At 38.3% G+C, this 25,227-nt stretch overlaps 1 long non-coding RNA gene across 1 annotated transcript in view; it reads left to right on the forward strand.

The window, feature by feature from the left end:
- LOC137625700 (uncharacterized) overlaps positions 1-2,839 on the forward strand; it is a 30,131-nt gene extending 27,292 nt beyond the window's left edge. Inside the window, exon 3 of the long non-coding RNA XR_011040874.1 lies at positions 1,302-2,839. This is a non-coding gene — a long non-coding RNA (uncharacterized lncRNA). The remainder of the gene's footprint in view (positions 1-1,301) is intronic.
- The last annotated feature ends 22,388 nt before the right edge of the window (positions 2,840-25,227 follow it).

Genomic DNA, 25,227 nt, shown 5'->3' on the forward strand with positions numbered 1-25,227 from the left:
AGGAGGAGGCCAGGAGACCTCCGTGAGTCATCTTCCTCCGTATACAAGGCCAAGTGGTCAGTCTTTTGTTGTGGGTGTTGTGGACGGTGTATCGCTCCCCTCAGTGCTGCTGTCACAATGATAGCGGAATTTTTGTCGTAACTCAGAGCGGGAAAAACTGCTCGGTCTCAGCCGTGAGCCTTACCTTTGGATTCAACAGAGTTAACAGTTCCTCCTCGAAGGAATGGTCTCTCTCACAAAGTTTTGAGCGCATTTGCTCTTAGTTGGAAGTTTGACTTAACGCTTTTGAATGTACAGTAGTTCACATACTACATTCTCTGAAAGGAGTGCTTTTAAGACCGCTCAGTTACTCGTCAGACCATGACCTGACATTAAAGACTGTTCTCTTGGTAGCCCTGGCCTCCGCAGAGAGAGTCGGCGAGCTACAGTGATTGTCCAACAGCGTCACTCGTTCAGGAGTATGGAGGCAAGTGACACTTAGTTGCGTCCCTGAGTTAGGGGCAAAGACTTGAAATCTGGCTGTAATAGATCTTTCATTGGGTTCCTTCTGAATTGAAATATTGAAAATGGAAATAATTTATATTTTCCTAATTATACAAACCTGGAGCGTTTTTACATACAGTGGTCCCGCCATCCCCCCTCCCCCTCCACCAAATAGCAGAGAGTAATTATGCCTTGCTAAAGTTTTAACTGCTACTGTAGTTTCGGCTATAGCCTATCTTGAGTCTCCACTGTAAAGAGCTCCAGGTTTGAATTGTTAGGAATAATACAAATCACTTCCAAATTTGTTATAGTTGCACAGCACTGTACTTTTTCATATTAAGTAATATTCTCCTGAAACTGTTACTGTCTGTAAATTCCAGTTTTGCTCAGAACTTATACAAGCCCGGGTTTTTTTTTTTTTTTTATGTCATGAGTATTGTGTGTGTTTGACAAGGTATCCTCTGCGATGTAAGGTGGGATGTTTTATTCAGAGTATTGTTTTTATTGAGTATCTCTGAAGATAATGTATCAATCAGGGGAGCTACTGTGAGTCGGTGCATTACCTGAGGCTAGTCATTCGATTATTGTAGTGAAGTAATTCCTTATTTAAGATCTAGGAGGTAATACTTTTCTACTTTACAAGAAATACTTAGTTGTGATTATTGACACTATTTGATATTTATTACATAAGAATATTTTTTATTTTTTAGTTTGTCTTCAGAATATTCTATTGAAAGTGTAGTCTTGATGATGAAGTGCACAGTTAAATATTTGAATAAGACTGATATACAATTAACATCTATTTATTCATTTTTCAGACCAGAATCATCGGAAGAAGTAAATCATTTGTAGCCTCACCAGCTCAAACCAGAAAAATAAACTGCATGTCGGCTTTTTATCATGTGACACGAGACATTCTTCATGCATCAAGATGAAGATCAGCACATAATAATCTGCGATTTACTACAGAAAAAATCCAATTTCCGACGCAGATTATTATCGATTATTCTCATTTATTTCTGATTTTAAAAGCAACACTGAATAGTCTCAACTGGATTAGCTAATCTATCGTCAAATTTTCCTAGGGTGTTAGAATATCATTACAATGCTACAAATATCTTGAAAATGGTCAGTTGACCAAACGTATTGAGATTTTAGGGGCTAGTACAGTGGTTACACCACTTATATCCCATAGGTTCAGTAGAAATCACTAACTGAAGATGAAAAAGTTAGTGATGATTTTTTTTTTCTTTTTTTACAACAATATTAAGATGATAAAAAAGTTAAGTTACAGTATTAAAAAATTTAATTTTTTTGTACTTTTACAACAATAATATTACCAGGTTATTTCAAACTTATCAGTGTCTATTTCTGGAAGACATGAATTTAATTCTTAAAGCTATTAACTTTTACTCAGTCTTTTAGCATGTATTTAATTTGTTCTTAATTTTTGCAAAGTCAGTCCATATAATGCTAATTTTAGTTTAATTTCTAATTACATACATCTATCCACTGTAAAAATGGGATGCTATTTTTTCTAGTAAATTCTAAGTTCCTTAAATTTAACTTGAAAATTAGGTCCAGATCAACATTTACTGTATGAGCTTTTTTGACGTTCTAATTAAAAAGTTCAGATTTCAATTTCCTAATTTTTATTTGATATTAAAACATGTATAATCATTCATTTAGTTCCCTAAAATCTAGTTAGTGAATAAGAATATATCAAATGTTAATGGATTCCTATAACTACTTAAAATAATTAGCTGGAATTATATGTAATGTTGAATGGATTGGTTTTATATTTGTATTGTATTTTTTGGTTTTTAAATGAGGAAATTGAATATTAATAAGTCAATTGAGATCAAATGTAAATGAGAAGGACCTTTTCTTTGAAATTTTCTGCTCATTTTTTCAATTTTCATTAGCTAGATGTTAAATCAAATGTTATTTTCCTCTGGACTTCTTAGTATACATCTACTGTAGATCGTATTTTTTTTAGTAATGTCTAAAGTACTAAGTACTGTAAACAAGTTATCGAAATTTGTGACTGAGGGAAAGTTATCATTACTATTTTTAGCAATTGATTCACATTCATTCTAGTGTATATATGAAAGTATATCGATTGTACGTGAATATAACCTATAACTATGAATATAGTTTCATCTTTGTGTATACCATTTCATCTCTATCTTTCGAAACTTCCCCATAATTATTAGCAACTATTATTGAATGTTGAATCTAGGCCTATGTTATCTTGAAATGTGTTAGCAGATTTGCTTCAGATAGCTATTGAACAAAAAACTTGGCTCTTTAATCAGAAACATCTTTAAAAGTTTTTCAATCACTTCTTTTTGACTTCAGGGTTATGGGGTGGGAGAATACCTTACCCCTTTTACCCCCAGGCTATTTGGAAATTTCCAACCCTTAACCCCCAGGGGGTTATTTTTTTCCCAGCACATTTTGCAGTATATTTTTTTTTAATTACTCTTAACAGCCTTAATTTTTGTCATAGAGAGGTCAGGTTGGTCTCATTCTCTTGGAAAATGTCTGAATTTTCTCAGAAAATTATCAAAAATATGAAAAAAAAAAATTTTATAGCATTTTTTTGCAAGGATGTACCGGTACGTCCATGGGGGTAAAGGGATGGCTTTTGTGAAACGTACCAGTATGTCCTTAAGAGGGTTAATATAGAATCAACTTGTGTATAAGGATTGGTATTATAAATATAATCAAGTAAAGAAAAAAATAATAATTGAATTTGGTTTAATGTTTCAAAATAACCATCTTATTTCCTTCCCTCTGGCAATAATGAAAAGTGTTCAGCTTTACTAGAATTACTGTATATTATAAATTTCAGTTGAATAAAGGGAGAAATAAGTATGTTCAGTAAAGTTTTGCTTTAATTTATCTTGTGTAATGGGAAGTAAGGGACGACAGGAATAGAATAATTTGGAATAGTATTTGTGAAGGGGATCACTGTATTTTAAGGGCTTATTATTACTGAGTATTAGAAAACACACACACACACACTCTCTCTCTCTCTCTCTCTCTCTCTCTCTCTCTCTCTCTCTCTCTCTCTCTCTCTCTCTCTCTCTCTCTCTCTCTCTCTCTCTCTCTCCTGTGTGTGTGTATATATATATATATATATATATATATATATATATATATATATATATATATATGTTTTCCAATTAAGGTTATATTCACAATAAAAATATACCTATTTCAAAATAAGTTTACTTTGTTTGGAAACTTTTTTTTTTTCCCAAGGTGTTTGTAAGTTTAATATCATAACTTCATAGAATATGTTTTGGTAATTTTCTTTAGATTAATAATGTTACCAAAATATCAGTATTTTTGTTATTCTAGTCACAAATAACATTGTAGCTTGTTTGCAGTATGAAAGCTTATTTTTGTTTCAAAATATTAAATGACAAAATTAATATTGAAAGGATAAAATTTCATGTCCACTGGTTTTAAGCTTTGCATATTCTTTATACAAAAGATGCAATTAATTGCCTCACATTCTAGTTTAGAATGTAGCTTTATAGTTATTCAGTTGTGGTTTGAAACATTTTTAAAATTAAATTTATATTAAAAGATTTTATGAAAGGAATAGTGACTAAATTTGTTATATCGAAGTGTTAGTTTTTCCATGATAGACTTGAGAAGGAAACAGTCGGTGAAGTTTGTAATCGTTATCGTAATATTACTTAAAGTGGATGTTCTAACAGTGTTTTTAATGTCAAACTAATAGATTGTTCCTGAAAGATTTAAAGGGCTAGTTATACTTAAGGAAAGGGTTAAGATTGATATTTTTGTAAAGAATTCTCAAGACACATCTGGTTCTTAAAGAGAAGGAATCGTACCCAGGGCTCTGCTACAGAGGGAAGAAAGTAATGTGAATAATTTAGGACAATGGGAGGAATAATTCCCTGTATGGAAGCTCAAAGAAAAAAATACTGATGCCTTTCAATGTAGCCACGGTCTTGAGTTAGAGTTCTCATGCTTGAGGATACACTCTATGCTAGCATATTTCTCTTTGACTTTTGTTAAAGTTTTGTTATTTATATAGGAAATATTTATTTTAATGTTATACTGTTCTTAGAATATTTTATTTTGTTTCCTTTCCTCACCGGGCTATTTTCCCTGTTTGGGGCTCCTGGGCTTATAGCATCCTGCTTTTCCAACTAGGGTTGTAGCTTAGAAAATAATAATAATGATAATTTTGAAATAGAGCTATGGTATTTCAAAGGTTATTTCTTGGAAAATGACATTTACAGAGATTACAGGGTACCGTTGTGATTGACATTTCCATTTGCAATAGAAACAGAGATTGTATCTTAAACCTACCGAAAGTGGTCTTATAGTAAAATTACTTTGCAAATCTGATGAAAATAACTTCATACAAATAGGGAGCAATTTGAAAACTGTAATTTTAGATTTTTTCACATTTAGGTAATGCTGATATCAAATGCTTAAAACCAGTTGGATTATATATTCAATAAGATACTGTTTTGTCATTTACGATTTTATTAGATACAAATATCAATCGTTAAAATTTGAGACATAAGATGCCTGTATAACTCATGACTGTATATTGATTAGGATGATTTCAAATATTTTGTTGTAAATAATTATTGCTACTTCATAAGGTCTAATGCATAAGAGTAATTGGTATAGAGGATACTTAAGAATACAAGAGCTATGGTTCTGAATATGTATGGAAATAAAGACTTAACAGTGCAAATGGTCTAACTACATATATTGAATAAAGGTAGATATCCCTGCATTTGGACATTAGTGATTGCTAATATGGATATTACTGACTACCTTGTACCATCTTGGGTTCATTATTATCAGATAACTGCTAAAGGTTGATTCATGATATAGTTAAAGATATTTGAATCAACTTAAGACTTCTCAGTTCCAATTTGGCTGAAGTGGTTTCTAATTAGCTGGTCAAATGTCTTTTACAACCATGAATAAACCCTTTAGAAGTTCTCTGACTATAATGAACCTTAGATATGACTAAGGTAGTCATTAATGTCTATATTACTGATCAATGATGTCCAAATGCCTGGGACATCTACCTTTACTTACTGTCCTTATGTAATTATACCATTAGCACTGTTGTCACTTCTTTTTTCATAAATTATCATTCAGGACCCCCTAACTTATAACCTAGTTTTCTCATCTATACCAATTATTTCAAGTTGTGCTTAGACCTTATGCAGTAGTGTTTATTATTTACAACATCTTAAGTAATTATTGTAACTTGAAATATTGTTTTGTTGGTAAATTGTGTAGTGTAATTAATATGTGGCACTGATTTATTTCCTTGAAAAAGAAAATGTGTAGTGTAATTAATATATGGCACTCTGATTTATTTCCATGAAAAAGAAAATGACTGCAGTGTTTACTTCCTTTAACAATTTTCTTATATAAGTGTGAATCCGAAATAAAAGGCATGAAATGTATTACAGTATTTAATTCAGTTAACCTCATAAATACAAAGAAAACCTGGAAAAAAAACAAGAAAATGCAATGAGACAGAGTATTCTCCTTCTATTAAACCTCATATGACAGTGTTCTCCTTAAACGGCCCCCCTGCTCTTCTAGAACCAGCAATTGCCTTATTCCCCATGAAAAAATGGGCCAAGAGGCTCATGAAATAGTCCTTTCTCCTTAACTAGCCACTTGTCCATTAGGACTGTTATTGATCCCTCACATACAGAGTTCGTTCACTCCCCTACTGGGGGACGAGAGAAGCACTAAATGCTAGCTGAATATAAAGTACCAAGTCAAGATGGCCGAACTGTATTGGTATTTCAAGTTAGACCAAAGTCCACTTCTTGAAGCAGATGTCTGTCCAGTAGGTTATTCCTAACTAAAGTCATGATGATAATGGCATTATTTCCATTAGTTAATATTTCTCAAAAGCCTCTTAGAATGTCTTGAAGATACTGAATTAAAATATTAAGTACAAAAGTATACACAAGTTGTTCATAAAGCTTCCAATTAATACAATATGGCTGAAGAAAAACGTAAGAATTCATTAAAAAATTTTATTGTAGAAGATTAATGTCAAACATGAAACAGGTTTGTGTAATCAATTTAGTTATATACAATAATTAAAATAAACACCATGAAGTCAATGACATATCAAATTCATGAAACCCCTTTTTTCTGAAAGCTTTAAATGACTTAGATTCAAAGAAAAGTTGATGTGTGTCATGCATAAAGCTCATGATTCGACCAAGAAAGGCTCTTAAGCGAGTCACTCTTCATCCATGACAAAAATCCTGTTTTCCTTGTTTATCCATTTTCTATTTTTTTAACAACTACTTGCATTTAAAGCTCAGTATTTGGGATTACATATTTCATGATTGTGTAAGTAAGCAGCGCTTTCTCTAATAGAATGATAAAATTATTAATAAAAAAAAAAGGAAAAGGAAAGCCCACCAAGGCCATCCCCTATCCCACCTAGTAACCAGAAACTTAATGCAAAGTTTTCTCCTGAAGAAGCAATGTTACTAGGCCCTTGAATGCTTTCCTTTTCCTTCTTTTTTGAATTTTATTGATAATTTTACAAACAATGATATCAGGATTGTGATCTAATGACTTCAGGAATAGTTTGTAGCTCTCCTGAAGTCAAATGGTAAAGCATGTGTCATTATTTACAATACAATAAGGTGGATTCCAGTGATTATAGTTTCATTGACTTTAGTGAAACATGAAATTATATACTTAAGAAAAAAAAATCATTGATATTTCTATATTGGAAAACAAATAAAAAATCTAAAATAAGTAAAAGAGTAATTTTCAAGCCTTTGTGCAATTTCAGAACAATCCATTACTACAGACACCTGAAGCTCACTGAAAAGCAGACAAGATTCACAAATGCCAAATTTGCCTCCCTGTCTCGCCCCATTTAATGCACATGATTGAGTCGGGTAAAAGAGAAGAGATGTGCAAGACTACTGCCCTGACCATCCTTGCTACTTCCCCCAGCAGACAGTCAGATCGGACCGAAGTACGCATTCATCTTACACACGGACACCTGAATCACTTTAGCTGTGTAATAAAGTTCTCAAATGCAAACCCTAGAAAAGGCAATTCTGGAAAGCAAGTTTAACCTGAAACAATTCATATAATCCCTATTAACAAACTTAAAGTCTACACCCAATACCCAAAATTTATACAATACTCCTATAAATAAAATTATGTCTTATACAGATATAAAATTAAATAAAAGTCAACCTCACTAAATACTATCCTCACCTTTTACTATCTTCAACTTGTGATTCCTTAATGCAGTATACTATCCTCAGCATATAGGCCCTTAACATATCATCATCTTATAAGTATTTATAATTTTCTCCTAATCTTGTAACATATTACAATACTATCCTTAGCTCACAACCCCTTACTATACTACTCAGAGCATATACTCCCTTACTAAGGCATCCTCAGTCATTAATAAAAGATGATTCTTTATTATTTATTATGTATTTTACGCAGGTCCTGTGTAATTCAATAGATCGGTTACACGTTACGGTCAAAATTGTGATTATCAAGCTACTGTACTTTGAGCAATCAAAATTATTTGATACTCTGGATTTTTGTCCTTAACAGACTTTAGATTAACCCAACATGAAATGGAGTTTAAAAGGCAATTTTAACATCACCATATGAACTCAGAAACAAGAGACAAACACAAGAAACAGACAGGCTGAGATTATGTTCGCTGAGTACAATATTCTCTACTGAAAACCAGCACAAGATGAACAGATATTAAATTAAAGATATGATTTTAGTATTGTTCAGAACACAAACATCTCTGATTTCGTTATTACCTTTCAATGTACAGTAGTTGAAAAAATGTACTAACGAAGGCAAATATATCTTTAAATGATTAAATACCCAATTATCTAGCAGTTCAACACAATGACATTTAATGATGACGAGTTCATTATGCGTTTTAATTCAAAATGATAAAAAAAAACGGAATCGTTTTTGTAATAAAGAAACACAGGACCAGGGATTATAACTTCTATTTAAATTAATTATTGTTACAAAAATATATATTTGTAAAAGAGTAAAGCATCAAACTCAAATCTCTCTGAACAAAAGGACAAATTATAATCTATCATTTATTTCTCAATGACTTCATAAAGACTGAAATTTTCTCCTTGGATAATTCAGAAAATCTTATAATTAATACCTCAAAACTCTAAAATGGAGAAAATAATTTGCTTTAAAGAATTTTTTTTTCATATAAATTCATAAAATATCTAATCTTTCAAGTTAAATACGCAGTTATCACCAAAAATCTATAATATTTAGGCATATCTTAGAACTTCCAAGTGATTCTTTTACTCTATAATAACTTCCAAGTGATTCTTTTACATTACTCTATAATACATCAAGATTATAACAAGAGGCTATTTCAAAAACTCTCTATTACTGTATATGCTCTGCTTACTAAAACTGACGATTCTACTCTGAAATGCTTCTTTTGAAGAAACTTGAGTTTGAAACTTGTCAATGGGGTGACTGAGTGTTGTACTTAATAAATGGATATATTTTTCTCCTTTTCAGTTAAATAAAATTTCTTTATAAGCTATGCTACATATATTAGAAGGCAAAACCCATCCTAATTCTATATAAAAAAACCTGTAATTCTAATTCATACTCATCTACATAAAAAAAGCTGTACCTACAATCCTTACAGCTTGACTTCTTTAAGAAAACACGAGTAAAAAACGGACTTCCCTTGTCCCCATTGAGATGAGATCTACTGAAGAGAAATATGAAAAAGAACAACCTAACTTCTCCTTAAGAATCTCACACCAATCACTCATTATCAGCACAACAATCTCTCATTCCTTGCAGTGGAATTCATAACCCTTTTATACCACTATGTCCCAACATTAAATATTTGCAAATTCTCATCACAATTAAATCGACTGATATCGAGGATCAAAATATACTGGGTTTTAATTATTTTGCTATACTGATGTGCAATGAATAACAATCTTGTATAGTAAAAGCAACTTAAAAAATATCAATTTACTTTGTTACCAATAATGAAAACAAAAAAGAGAGAGAGAGAGAGAGAGAGAGAGAGAGAGAGAGAGAGAGAGAGAGAGAGAGAGAGAGAGAGAGAGAGAGAGAGAAAATTTACCCTATTACACTGCATCGTGGAACAAAAAAAAAAAGACACTAAGATAGCTAGGTTATGCAATATCCCGAGTGAGCTCCGATGACCTGTTATGAGCAAGCAGCTAAATTAATGGTATCCTCAAAGAGTGTGGGCACAGATTTAATTACTTAGAAGGTCAGTAACAAGTACTTTAAACATAAAAAAAACTTATCCTTTAATGTTGTACGGTAACATGTTAAATTGTACCCTCTTTAAATATGACAATTTGTGAATGTCTCATTACAAATAATAAGTAAGGTTTATTACTTTGACAAGTATCAATGTTCTGAATGTGAACTATTTTAATCATCGCAGTTCTTATCAAAGTTCATGTTAGTTTCAAATGCGATAAATTAATATCAGTTATCTAGTGAATTATAAGAAAAACTGGCCAAACGGTCAGGCAATCTAACAAACAAAAGCTAAAATGGCTACACAAAAAATGTCATATGAACGTACCCTTAAAACAAAGTATAATCTAATAATTATGCAATTTCTGTACATTGTAAAGATATCTAACCATGATATAGAAAATAGATTAAAAAAAGGAGTAAAGTGAATTATAATTCATCTACATTAGAGGGAATTAATAAACTTTCGAGTACGACACTCTAATCATTGTAAACTGCGCAGGTGTAAAATACCTAATACGTCTCTTACAATGTTGAGAATTTTCCTCAAGGAATAAAACTCTTTGAAGACAGATCTATTTCTGCACATCAGTATTCTATTAATCAAAAAACCTACCTACAAATCAATACACCTTTAAAACATAAGTTTAGGAGGATACGTAACCCAAGCAATTTTAGGGAAATGGAACTTTATCTTGACTAATGTAAGGAAATAAATATTTCTTTGCCATAAATCTAGGAGACAGCATTTAAAATGCACAAACCTGATGAGATTCTTTGTCAATGTTTTATAAACCTATTCATACTGAATCAGTTTTCCCACCCTTTAAACAGCACAAACACACACACACACACAAACACACCTACACCTGACAGCTTTCGTGTAAACGAAAAGATATTCAAGAACTTATTACACAATTCATCTAAAAATGATTAAAGTGTTATTAATCCCTTCTTTATGTCATGGGCACAAACGACACGAGCCAAGAAACAAAATGGAATTTCTGAACCGAGCTGTGCACCTTTTCAGAGAGCCCAAGTATCTCGCCATAACAGAAAGCTCTGAAATGCAAGACTCGAAAATGACCCTCTTACCAAATTCCTTGAAACTCTTACGTTAAGTATAAGTTTTGTATGAAAAATTTGGAAATAACAATTAGCATGAATTACACATTAATTTCAAAAAGAACATAAACATGTCTGGAGCACATTAAATCACAATTCTTTTACATTAGAGAGACTTTTCACTACTTACATTATACAGTTCATAACAAATTTGATGTTTTTGTCATTGACACAAGTGCATAAAGCTTTACTAGAAATTAAAATGATAGTACCAAAACCTGTACATTTGACATTATATAACCTCCTACAATGTAAGCTTCTAAAACATTCTTAAATATTTGATTTAAATAAGATCATTTATACTAAATTCTAAAATCTGATAAACCATTACAAACTTAAAGAATTTGAGGCTTTTGAGCAAATTAATAATGGCATAACACAAATTTTTCATGACTTTAGCTGTCAAGATAAAACCTGGATTGACAAAACACCTGGATCAAGAAGCAGAATAAAGTCAAACATGTTTACCAATACAGGCTGTCAGCCTTTGAAAAGTACAATATATTCAAGCTAACACATTGCTACAGCTCTCAAGACACCAGTAAAAGAATGAACAAGTTCTGTACATGGGGAATAGAATAACAGTCTAAAAGAACAAGTGGTTACTCTAGTTAAGATCAGGATCTACCTCATGAACCCTTCAGCCCTTTTTATGGTGAAGAATAAAATGGCAAACGCTGATGCTCAAAGAGGAGGGGGGCAATGGGAGACACATCAGCCATATGAGGCAAAGGTCTTTGTTTTTTTTTTTTTTTTTATAACATTTCCAATTTTGGGATAAGGAAGGATCAAGGATGGGGCATGGGAGATCTGAAATTGGAGGTGAGCATCAGGTTAAAATAAAAGAGAACTTCCTAATTCAAATATTAGAAAATATGTATAAAATCTACCATTACTTTTAACAATTAGCATTTCATTCAAGGTATATTCATGTAGCCCCAAGCAAATAAAAGAAAAAAAAAAGAGAGAGAGAGAGAGAGAGAGAGAGAGAGAGAGAGAGAGAGAGAGAGATGTGTGTCACAGTAGAAAAATTATACGGGAAAATTGATCAGTAAAAGAAACCAATTTATTTAAAGAATGAGAGAGAGAGAGAGAGAGAGAGAGAGAGAGAGAGAGAGAGAGAGAGAGAGAGAGAGAGAGAGAGCAATACAAAACGTCAAAGGGAGGATGGGTAATAGGAAAAATTTTTACTAATATTTAAGAATTATTTAAATATTAAACAAAAAAAATCCACGATACTGTACCATGCTATTCTTTATCTTTAGCATATAAATTAAAAGAACTATTCTGGCTTGTTTTCATCCTTAGAAAACAGAATTGAAAAGGGGAATACGTTATTTCCAAAAGCAAAAGTTAATTATTGTGCACGTTTTCCATAGCAATATACAATGAATTTACAGAATATTATGCTTTTAATGTTTTCAAATTTAAGAAACAAAAGGAGACAAAGCAAATCTCTAGCCAGGTTTATGATTATTTGGCAGACAGCTTGGGAAGAAAAACTGAGGATACTACATGCTAACAATATACCTTGAATTCCATTGATACAGAAGTTCTCTTTTTAAAAATCAACCCCAAAAATTAAAACAAAATTATTAGAAATATATATAAATCTTAAATTCCCTAATTACAAATATTTTGTCACAGAGGAATCCAAAATAACTCTGAAACCTAAAGATTGGTAAAGAAACTGGAACTCTTGAAAACAAGCGATTGAAAAAAAATGAAACAAGGAATTACTTGAATAGAAACAAGAAAACAATGAGTCATGAAATAATCAATCAAATGAGTGCACAAAACAGCTCCTAGACTAAGGTATGTAGAGGATAACTCAATGGATTGTTCAAATAATCGCATATGTAATATACTGCTCAAAAAATAATAGATCCCTTCATGATCCAATGAGTGCCCAAGGCAACCCCATAAAAGTGTTCTAAATACCACAAAAGACAAGAGTATCCAGAATAATTTCCAAGACTAAGAAGGGTCATGAATAAACGAATGGACAAAGGAATAAGGTAGAAAATGTTATTTTTATTAGTAAAATAAATTTTTGAATATACTTACCCGATAATCATGTAGCTGTCAACTCCGTTGCCCGACAGAATTCTATGGAGGGATACGCCAGCTATCACAATACTAGAAGGGGGTGTACTTACCAGCGCCACCTGTGGCCAGGTACTCAAGTACTTCTTGTTGACACCTCCTCAATTATTCCTCGGTCCACTGGTTCTCTATGGGGAGGAAGGGAGGGTCGATTAAATCATGATTATCGGGTAAGTATATTCAAAAATTTATTTTACTAATAAAAATAACATTTTTCAATATTAAACTTACCCGATAATCATGTAGCTGATTCACACCCAGGGGGGTGGGTGAAAACCAGTGTACAAGATTAAAGGATAGCTAAGTATCCCGTATTTCATATAATCAGTTATCCACAATAACAATGAAATAATAAGTACCTGGTAAGGAAGTCGACTTGAACCGTTACTCTGCCTTTAATAAGATCGTCTTCCTTACTGAGCGCAGCGTTCCTCTTGGGAGGCTGAATCAACTCAAAGGTGCTAACGTATACAGGGCTGCAACCCATACTAAAGGACCTCATCACAACCTTTAACCTCGGCGCTTCTCAAGAAAGAATTGACCACCCGCCAAATCAACAAGGATGTGGAAGGCTTCTTAGCCGACCGTACAACCCATAAAAAGTATTCAAGAGAAAGGTTAAAAGGTTATGGGATTATGGGAATGTAGTGGCTGAGCCCTCGCCTACTACTGCATTCGTTGCTACGAATGGTCCCAGGGTGTAGCAGTACTCGTAAAGAGACTGGACATCTTTGAGATAGAATGATGCGAACACTGACTTGCTTCTCCAATAGGTTGCATCCATAACACTCTGCAGAGAATGGCTCTGTTTGAAGGCCACTGAAGTAGCCACAGCTCCCACTTCATGTGTCCTTACCTTCAGCAAAGCAAGGTCTTCTTCCTTCAGATGAGAATGTGTTTCTCTAATCAGAAGCCTGAATAGTAAGAAACTGAGTTCTTAGAACTTGGAAAAGAAGGTTTCTTGATAGCACACTATAAGGCTTCTGATTGTCCTTGTAAAGGTTAAGACCTTTTTAGATAGTACCTAAGAGCTCTAACTGGGCAAAGTACTCTCTTCAGATCATTCCCCACCAAGTTGGACAGGCTTGGGATCTCGAACGACTTAGGCCAAGGACGTGAAGGAAGCTCGTTTAGCAAAAACCGAGCTGCAAGGAACATGTAGCCGTTTCAGATGTGAAAACAATGATCCTGCTGAAGGCGTGGATCTCACTTACTCTTTTAGCTGTTGTCAAGCACACGAGGAAAAGAGTTTTTAATGTGAGGTCCTAAAAAGAGGCTGATTGGAGAGGTTTAAATCTTGATGACATAAGGAACCTTAGGACCACGTCTAGATTCCAGCCTGGAGTGGACAACCGACGTCCCTTTGAGGTCTCAAAAGACCTAGGGAGGTCCTGTAGATCTTTGTTGGTGGAAAGATCCAAGCCTCTGTGGCGGAAAACCGCTGCCAACATACTTCTGTAACCCTTGATCGTAGGAGCTGAAAGGGATCTTACTTTCCTTAGATATAACAGGAAGTCAGCAATCTGGGTTACAGTGGTACTGGTTGAGGAAACTGCATTGGTCTTGTACCAGCTACGGAAGACTTCCCCTATAGACTGATAGATTCTGAGAGTGGATGTTCTCCTTGCTTTGGCAATCGCTCTGGCTGCCTCCTTCGAAAAGCCCCTAGCTCTTGAGAGTCTTTCGAAAGTCTGAAGGCAGTCAGACGAAGAGCGTGGAGGATAGGGTGTACCTTCTTTACGTGAGGTAGACTTAGAAGGTTCACTCTTAGAGGAAGAGTCCTGGGAATGTCGACCAGCCATTGCAGTACCTCTAAGAACCATTCTCTCGCGGGCCAGAGCGGAGCCAACCAACATCAGCCGTGTCCCTTTGTGAGAGGAGAACTTCAGAAGTACCCTGTTGACAATCTTGAACGGCGGGAATGCATACAGGTCGAGATGGAACCAATCCAGCAGAAAAGCATCCACGTGAACTGCTGCTGGGTCTGGAATCGGAGAACAATACAACAGGAGTCTCTAGGTATCGAGGTAGTGAACAGATCTATGGTTGGCTGACCCCACAGGGCCCAAAGTTTGCTGCAAACATTCTTGAGAAGGGTCCACTCTGTGGGGATGACCTGACCCTTCCGTCTGAGGTGATCTGCCATGACATTCATACCGCCCTGAATGAACCTCGTTACCAGTTAGCTTTCGATCTTTAGACCAGATGAGTAGGTCCCTTGCGATCTAGAACAACTTCCACGAAAGAGTCCCTCCCTGCTTGAAGATGTAAGCTAGGGCTGTGGTGTTGTCAGAGTCCACCTCCACCACTTTGTTAAGCTGGAGGGACTTGAAGTTTATCAAGGCCAGAATAACCGCCAACAACTCCTTGCAATTGATGTGAAGTGTCCTTTGCTCCTGATTCCATGTTCCCGAGCATTCTTGTCCGTCCAAAGTCGCACCCCAGCCCGTGTCTGATGCGTCCGAGAGGAGACGGCGGTCGTGTTTCTGAACAGCCAAAGGTAGACTTCCTTGAGAAGAAAGCTGTTCTTACACCACGCGAGAGAAGACCTCCTCTCTTCGGAAACAGGAACTGAGACCGTCTCTAGCGTCATGTCCTTTATCCAGTGAGCAGCTAGATGAAACTGAAGGGGGGGGAGGTGGAGTCTCCCTAACACGATGAACAGGGCCAGCGATGAAAGTGTCCCTGTTAGACTCATCCACTACCTGACTGAGCATCGGTTCCTTCTCAGCATGCTCTGGATGCATTCTAGGGCTTGGAAGATCCTTGGGGCCGACGGAAAAGTCCGAAAAGCTCGACTCTGAAGATCCATACCCAAGGAGACAATGGTCTGGGATGGGACGAGCTGAGACTCCTCAAAATTGACCAGGAGGCCCAGTTCCTTGGTCAGATCCATAGTCCATTTGAAAATCTCCAGACAGCGACGACTTGTGGGAGCTCTTAAAAGCCAGTCGTCTGACGGAGCCGGACACAAGATCATGGTACTGCTGCACAGTCTGTGAACTGTCAATCATGGGCAAGCGAGGAAGTACAGTGACAACCCGAATCTGTCTAGACTGTCTGGGTCGTACAGACAAACTCTTTACCGGGTTGCTGAGGTTGCCGCACTGCGTCACAACAAGTCACTTCTGTTGGTTGTTGAACGTCTTCCCCGTGACACATTGACTCCGTAAACAAAAAATCCTCTAACAAGGACTAAGCTTGGACTGCATGTCTTGTAACACAGCTCAAGGTCTATGGGAGTAGGTGTGGTAACAGACGGGATTAGCGACTGAAGTGGAACCATTACCTTCCCTGGAAGCATGTTATGCTTAAATAAAAGTCCATAGGAGGCTATGCAGCTAAAGGCTCCCTCCAAATGACAGAGTCCTCAAGGGAATATCAGAAGGAGGGAGAAAAGAACTTTCTCATCTACAGGGACCATATCCTAGAAAAGCTAAGTTCTCTCAGTGAGGGTTCACTGGTGCAAAAGCAGCAGACTAGAAGGCAACGTTATGAAACTGCTTGACAGTCTAGTGAGTTGGCAACAACCAAAGATGTGTGACTGAGAAGCATGCGGTAAGGTATGCAGAGCATGTTGTATGCAGAGTATGCTGTATGCAGAGCATGCTGTATGTAGAGCATGTTGTATGCAGAGCATGCTGAATGCAGAGCATGCTGTATGCAGAGCATGTTGTATGCAGAGCATGCTGAATGCAGAGCATGCTGTATGCAGAGCATGTTGTATGCAGAGCATGCTGTATGCAGAGCATGCTGTATGTAGAGCATGTTGTATGCAGAGCATGCTGAATGCAGAGCATGCTGTATGCAGAGCATGTAGTATGCAGAGCATGCTGTAAGCAGAGCATGTAAGGTAAGCAGAGCGTGTGCATGGCGTTTAACATTTCTCAGAAATTCCATGACCAGTGCTAGAGTGCTTTATGCATGCTTGCATGGGGTTTTAATATCAACATAATATATACCTTACATTCATAACTCATGATTCATATTTTTGCCATATTTTGCGATATTGTTAAAAATATATTGCCAGGAATACAAATATATTTTTATAAGTAATACAAATAACCTCCATTATCATAAGGTTTGAAAATGGAGGTAAGGTATGCTGAACAGCAGAGTCAGAACGAGCTGGAACAACAATAGTTGTGGTTTCCTCTTCAAGACTCTGTTGAGGGAACACCTGAGGCTCAGTCTGCAAAGGCTGATCAAAGGAAGTAGCAGAAGGTAGGCGCATGGGTGGAGGAGGCTGACTCCTGGCATGAGTGGCTGAACCCAAGGGTTGCGCTTGCTGAGCTGTTGGTGGAAGCGGAGTAGCAAGCTCCTGTTCCTGTGGTGTGAGCGGAGCGCGATGAGGTAGAGGCTGCGCAGAACAAGGTAAAAGTCTCTCAAGCTGAGGCTCCTGAGGCGCAAGGCTAAGGTGTTGTTGTGCTTGCCTTGTGGAGGGTTGAGCTCGCTGCAGCGAGAGCTGAGGAGACTGACTCATGGACGGGAGAGGTTGTTGTACCTCAACCGAGTGTTGCACCATTGGTGGAGCAGCGAGTGGAGGCGGAGGAAGAGAGGTATAATCCTCCTGATCCCATTGTAAAGGTTGCCTTAAGGAAGGCGGAGGCTGAACACCACTGGGAACAGCAAACTCAGAACGTGGCTCAACATCGTACGCCTGGCAGGTGGTACTGCGATCAGGCGGAGCGAGCGCAGGCGGAGCGAGCGCAGGCGGAGGGAGTGTAGGCGGAGGCGGAGGCGCAACACTCTCAGCCCGACACTCACGCATCAAGTCCGAAAGCTGTGCTTGCATGGACTGTAGTAGAGTCCACTTGGGGTCGGCAGAAACTACAGTAGGCTGAGGTAAAGCCTTAACAGTCGAGCTCTGTTGTGGCAGAACCTTACTCCTCTTAGGCGGAGTGCATTCAACTGATGACTGAGGAGAGTCAGAGCTAACCCAATGACTGCATCCGGGTTGTTGAACTCTAACTTCGTACGTCTGGCATAGGTCTGGACTTTACGTTTAAGAGGTCTTGAGACCTGAGACCAGCGTTTTCTCCCCTAAATTTCTTCTGCAGACGAGCAAAATAAGGGCTCAATCGTCTGCGGGTGGGAGTGACGGTCTCGGTAAGACACGCCCACAACCACCGAGGATACTTCTGTGCGCCGATCAAGGCCTGCTGAACCCTTCTGCCCTTCGACATTGCTTCTCCCCTGGGCTTGGGAGCTTGCAAGAGGTCCCGGACTGGGAGGACGACTGGCGCGCACAGAAGTACCCTCAAGCACAACACTGACACACTTTGCGCTAATCACTTATCACTTTGATTTTCTGTTTGCACTTATTTCACTGAACTCGAAACTTTAAGTGGTTTGTACCTGAAACACGCAATTCTATCCTTTCTCAAAAGTTAGTAATTGCGAAAACAGAATTACAATGTAACAGAAAAATCTAATGAAAGATAAATAATTCAGTGGCTGAAAAGAGACTAAACACTAGATCACTCTAGAAACGTTTACCTTCTTCCCCTAAAGAGACTAGGGAGAAGAGCAAAAACGATAACAACGTTACTCGCTTGACTGAAACGTTTATCCTCCTCTTTCTCTCTCCGTCTCTATCTCTCTCTCTCTCTCTCTCTCCTGACTTAGAACCTGAGAGAAGAGCCCAATCATATATATCGTTAAAACATATTATTGTTAAAGGAAAAAACTGAAATATTTCCCAAAATGAAAAGTTCCTTTATTAGGATTAAAACCATTAAGTTAAGAAAGAATGAACAAAACGCTAGACACGGTTACTCTTACTGCAACGTGAAACCGTGAAAATTCTTTCTCTATCGTAACGATAGAGCGCAAGTTGAACGTTCTGAACGTCAACAACTGCAGAGACAAAACAAAACGTTAGTTCAACTTTGAAAACAGTACGAGACTATCAAAGAAATTCTTTCAAAGACATTAAAATAGCATAATATGTTAACAGGTAAAACCAAAATGACGGGCTCAATGTTAATTAACTTCGGTACCAAGAAAAGACCGCCTACTATTAGGAAGGTCGAATATAAACAAATATAAAAATTAATTTTAATAAGTTTATAATAAAAGGAAGTTAATCGAAGAGGCCTATAAGAGGCGGAGAGATATAAAATAAATCTATAACTTTTGTTAAGCAAAATTAAGAAAGAGAGTCTATACTCTCTTAGACACCAACACTTCCGTCTAAGGGAAGGGTCGGCCATTAAAAAGTGAAAGAGAGTTCATACTCTCTTCGTCACCATAATTAATCAAATTAATTCCAAAAGCTAACTAAGCTAATATAGAAGTTTCCAGTAAAGCGACAGCCGAAATCAAAGAGAAATACTTCACCAAAGTCGTGAAAATACTCCAAGAACATAAGCGTATCCCAGAACGTCTTGCCGGAAGCACGACAGAGGAATAATTGAGGAGGTGTCAACAAGAAGTACTTGAGTACCTGGCCACAGGTGGCGCTGGTAAGTACACCCCCTTCTAGTATTGTGATAGCTGGCGTATCCCTCCATAGAATTCTGTCGGGCAACGGAGTTGACAGCTACATGATTATCGGGTAAGTTTAATATTGAAAACAACTCCACAGACAAAGTGGTGTTCTGAATAAATCAGTGTATGCTACAGAATATTCTGCAAAAAAGGAATACAGTACTCAAAACTGGTAAATCAAATAAGTGCCTTTGATAGTTTAATGAATTAAACTCCTCAAATAACTCAATACATATAGGATTCCAAGATTACAACAGACTAATGAGTATCCCAAAAAGCCTAAAAATCATATAGAGCCTGAATTTCTTCATAACCCACGACTAAAGAGTTCCTTAAATAACTCCATAGACCAAAGACGTTTTAATCAAATCAGAACTAGGGAGTATAATCTCAAAAGCTCAGTAAATCAAGGCATTACCCAACAGCCAATCTTTGCCCAAAGAAAATTCATAAAACAAGGGAACTCTGGAAGACATTTCCAAACATGATGTGCCCTAAAAAAATTGATTACTAAAGAAAGCCCTTTTAACCCCAAGGTGACCAATTATATATCTTTAAAACAGAATTACCTGGAAAAAATTGTAAACAAGGATTCCTTACAAACCATTCTATACAGAAAGGAGGGCCCAACGTAACTCAACAGACTTGAGAACAAACACATCAGAATTTACTTTACAGAGATACTTTAAAACTAAGCTGTATCACCCCCTCACAAAAAAATCAAGTCAAGGATATATTTAAAATGTCTTGAAACCAAACTGACCCTTTCAAAACTGTCAGGTAAAGTGGTCTAAAAATTCCTTAAGGCAAGCATAGTCATGAAACTTAGAAAAGCTTTGCCAACTCAAATATGAAGGAAAATATTTCAATTTGATATGGGAATATCATAACTTTTTACATAACTTTCTTATTAATGTTTACAATTAATAATAAGAGTCCCAAAGAAGAAAAGCATAGGGTGAATATCTTTGGAAACCAACAGAAGAAATTATTACTATTATCAAGAACGCGTTATTGGTTGCAACTGATCTCATAAAAACATTCAGTTCTCTGGATATCTGGAAATATTCTAAATCCAAATTCAATTTCAATGCTTTCCTCCAGTAACCCCTGAAGCAAAATGATTTTAGCTATTTCTTAAAAAGGATACAAATAGGAAGTGTTCAGAAAACCTGAGATGTAAAGGAAACTAAGGTATGAAATCATCATTACATCTATGAATAAGATCCATATTTTCTATATAAAAAACACAATAAACCTATCATGAAAAGGGAAATGAACTTTTAAGTAAAAATTATGATATTTTAATTATAAAATAAATTTTTGAATATACTTACCCGGTGAATATATAGCTGCAACTCTGTTGCTCGACAGACAAAAAACTGTACAAAAAAACTCGCTAGCGATCGCTATACAGGTTGCGGGTGTGCCCATCAGCACCAACTGTCGGCCAGATACCAAACTCCATGTAAACAAAGACTCAATTTTCTCCTCATCCCACTGCGTCTCTATTGGGGAGGAAGGGAGGGTCGTTTAATTTATATTCACCGGGTAAGTATATTCAAAAATTTATTTTATAATCAAAATATCATTTTTAAATATTTAACTTAGCCGGTGAATATATAGCTGATTCACACCAAGGGTGGTGGGTAGAGACCAGTTAAATATGTTTACATCTTATGAGCTAAGAGTTTTTATTTCATTTTAGAAGTTATCAAAATAACAAAAGCAAAATAAATAGGTACCTGGTAAGGAAGTCGACTTAGACGATTACTCTGCCTTATAAGTACATCTTCCTTACGGAGCCTCGCGATCCTCTTAGGATGCTGACAGACCCCTAGGAGCTGAAGTATCAAGGGCTGCAACCCATACAACAGGACCTCATCAAACCCCTAATCTGGGCGCTCTCAAGAAATGACTTTGACCACCCGCCAAATCAACCAGGATGCGAAAGGCTTCTTAGCCTTCCGGACAACCCATAAAAAACAACATTTCAAGAGACATATTAAAAGGATATGGAATTAGGGAATTGTAGTGGTTGAGCCCTCACCCACTACTGCACTCGCTGCTACGAATGGTCCCAGTGTGTAGCAGTTCTCGTAAAGAGACTGGACATCTTTCAAGTAAAATGACGCGAACACTGACTTGCTTCTCCAATAGGTTGCGTCCATTATACTTTGCAGAGATATATTTTGCTTAAAGGCCACGGAAGTTGTTACAGGTCTAACTTCGTGCGTCTTCACCTTAAGCAAAGTTCGGTCTTCCTCACTCAGATGTGAATGAGCTTCTCGTATTAACAATCTGATAAAGTCTGACCAAGCATTCTTTGACATAGGCAAGGATGGTTTCTTAACTGAACACCATAAAGCTTCAGATTGGCCTCATAAAGGTTTAGTACGCTTTAAATAGAACTTAAGAGCTCTAACAGGGCATAAGACTCTTTCTAGTTCATTGCCTACGATCTCCGATAAGCTGGGAATATCGAAAGATTTAGGCCAAGGCCGAGAAGGCAGCTCATTTTTGGCTAGAAAACCAAGTTGCAGCGAACAAGTGGCTTTTTCCGACGAAAATCCGATGTTCTTGCTGAAGGCATGAATCTCACTGACTCTTTTAGCCGAGGCTAAGCATACCAGGAAAAGAGTCTTAAGAGTGAGATCTTTCAGGGAGGCTGATTGTAACGGCTCCAACCTGTCTGACATGAGGAATCTTAGTACCACGTCTAAATTCCATCCAGGGGTAGCCAAACGACGCTCCTTGGTGGTCTCAAAAGACTTAAGGAGGTCTTGCAGATCTTTATGTTGGAAAGATCTAAGCCTCTATGCCGGAAGACCGATGCCAACATGCTTCTGTAGCCCTTGATAGTGGGAGCTGAAAGGGATCGTCCTTTTCTCAGGTATAAGAGAAAATCAGCTATTTGAGCTACAGAGGTACTGGTCGAGGATACAGAAACTGACTTGCACCAGTCTCGGAAGACTTCCCACTTCGATTGGTAGACTCTAATGGAAGACGCTCTCCTTGCTCTAGCAATCGCACTGGCTGCCTCCTTCGAAAAGCCTCTAGCTCTCGAGAGTCTTTCGATAGTCTGAAGGCAGTCACACGAAGAGCGTGGAGGCTTTGGAGTACCTTCTTTACGTGTGGCTGACGTAGAAGGTCTACCCTTAGAGGAAGACTTCTGGGAACGTCTACTAACCATCGAAGTATCTCGGTGAACCATTCTCTCGCGGGCCAGAGGGGAGCAACTAACGTCAACCTTGTCCCTTCGTGAGAGGCGAACTTCTGCAGTACCTTGTTGACAATCTTGAACGGTGGGAATGCGTAGAGATCCAGATGTGACCAATCTAGGAGGAAAGCATCTATATGTATTGCTGCTGGGTCCGGGACTGGAGAGCAATAGATTGGAAGCCTCTTGGTCAGCGAGGTTGCAAAGAGATCTATGGATGGTTTACCCCAAGTGGCCCAAAGTCTCTTGCACACATCCTTGTGGAGGGTCCATTCGGTTGGAATTACTTGCCCTTTCCGACTGAGACAATCTGCTATGACGTTCAAGTCGCCTTGGATGAACCTCGTAACTAGGGAGATGTCTTGACCTTTTGACCAGATGAGCAGGTCCCTTGCGATCTCGTACAACGTCAGTGAGTGGGTACCTCCTTGTTTGGAGATGTACGCCAAGGCCGTGGTGTTGTCCGAGTTTACTTCCACCACTTTGCCTCGAAGGAGATACTCGAAGCTTTTCAAGGCCAGATGAACTGCCAACAGCTCCTTGCAGTTGATATGCATGCTCCTCTGACTCGAGTTCCACAGACCTGAGCATTCCCGACCGTCCAGTGTCGCGCCCCAGCCCAAGTCCGATGCGTCCGAGAAGAGAACGTGGTGGGGAGTCTGAACAGCCAGGGGAAGACCCTCTCTTAGGTTGATATTGTCCTTCCACCAAGTCAGACAAGACTTTATCTTTCCGGAAATCGGGATCGAGACCGCTTCTAGCGTCTTGTCCTTTTTCCAGTGAAAAGCCAGATGGTATTGAAGAGGACGGAGGTGTAGTCTTCCTAGTGATACAAACTGTTCCAGGGATGACAGCGTCCCCACCAGACTCATCCACAGCCTGACTGAGCAGCGTTCCTTCTTCAGCATCTTCTGGATGGATAGCAGGGCTTGATCTATTCTGGGGGCTGATCGTCTTGTTGTTCAGCAACGTCCTCATCAGATAGTTCCTCATCCGAAAACTGATGAGGAAACGGCAACAGAGTGGGTAACGTCTGGCTCGCTGAGTCCGGTCGCACTGGTGCATGCGTGACGGAGCCGGACGCAACGTCATGGAATTGCTGCACAGTCTGTGAACTGTCAACAACCATGGGTGCGCGAGGAAGCACAGCGTCCACCCGAGACTGTCTAGACCGTCTGGGTTGTGCAGTCAACACCATACCGGGTTGCTGAGGTTGACGCACCGCGTCAAAACAAGTCACCTCTGATGGTTGTTGAACGTCCTGAACGTCAACAACCACCTCCGAGCGTCGCTTAACGTCAACGTGCGGCTGGCAACCCACACTGGGTCGCATCGGTGGAGGAACCACCTCAACTGGTAGACGCGAGAAGGTTACCTCAGCGTCAACAGGACGCACAACCGACCGGTTGGAAGGTTGTTGGCCAGAAGGTTAGGCAGCAACCTTCTCCGCATTAAAGTCCTCTATCAAGGACGCAAGCTTGGACTGCATGTCTTGCAGCAAAGCCCATTTAGGGTCTACGGGAGCAGGTGCGGCAACAGACGGGGTTAGCGACTGAGGCGGTACCGCTTTCCATCCCTGAAAGCCTTGTTTATGCATGACATAATTGTACAGCAAAACTTCAAAGGCTCGAAAACAGCTGTGAAGTTGACCTGTAAAAAACTTGGAGCGTCTCCTGGCCAGGCACCAGGGAGAGTCTACGAGATTTGAGAAGTCTATCTGGGCAGAGGCAGGAACTCCCAAGCCGAGAACTTCTCTCGTGTCATATCAGACTCTCGCTCTATAAACCAGTTTAAAAGAAGGGAAAGCAAAGGCTGTATCCCCCAAACTCCTCCTGGTGATAAACCAGTCGCCTAGCAGACGTAGAGCTCTCTAGGAGAGCGAGAGAGCACTAGCTTATAAACAACGGCTTCGAAGTAGCTAGGCCTAGTGTAAGCTCTGACGTTTAGGCGAACGAGGAGCAGCAGTTACAAAAAGATCCGGACAAAGATCCTTAAAAATCAGCATGATTTAATTAAAGTCCATTGAGGGCTAAGCAGCTTTAGGCTCCTCTCCGTCTGACAGAGTCCTCAAGGGAATATCAGTAGGAGGGGGAACAGCAACTTCCTCATCTAAAGGAACCTTGTCCGATAAAAGCTGAGTCTCAAGCAAGGGAGAGACCACCGTGGTGGCAATGCTTTACAAGCAGAGTCCACACACACTGGTGCATTAGTAGCGGACCAGGACGCAACGTCATGTAACTGCTTGACAGTCTGTGAACTGTCAACAACTGAACTGTCAACAACAACAGGTGCGTGAGGACGCACAGCGTCCACTCGAGACTGCTTTGACTGCCTAGACTGAGCAGTCAAAACAACTCTAGAATGCGGAGGTTGACGCACAGCGTCAAAACAAGTCAACTCCGATTGTTAGCGAACGTCCTGAACGTCAACAGGAGCATCAGCAAGTGGCCTAACGTCCAAAT

This window comes from Palaemon carinicauda, chromosome 32 (assembly GCF_036898095.1).
Source record: "Palaemon carinicauda isolate YSFRI2023 chromosome 32, ASM3689809v2, whole genome shotgun sequence".
Classification (NCBI taxonomy): domain Eukaryota; kingdom Metazoa; phylum Arthropoda; class Malacostraca; order Decapoda; family Palaemonidae; genus Palaemon; species Palaemon carinicauda.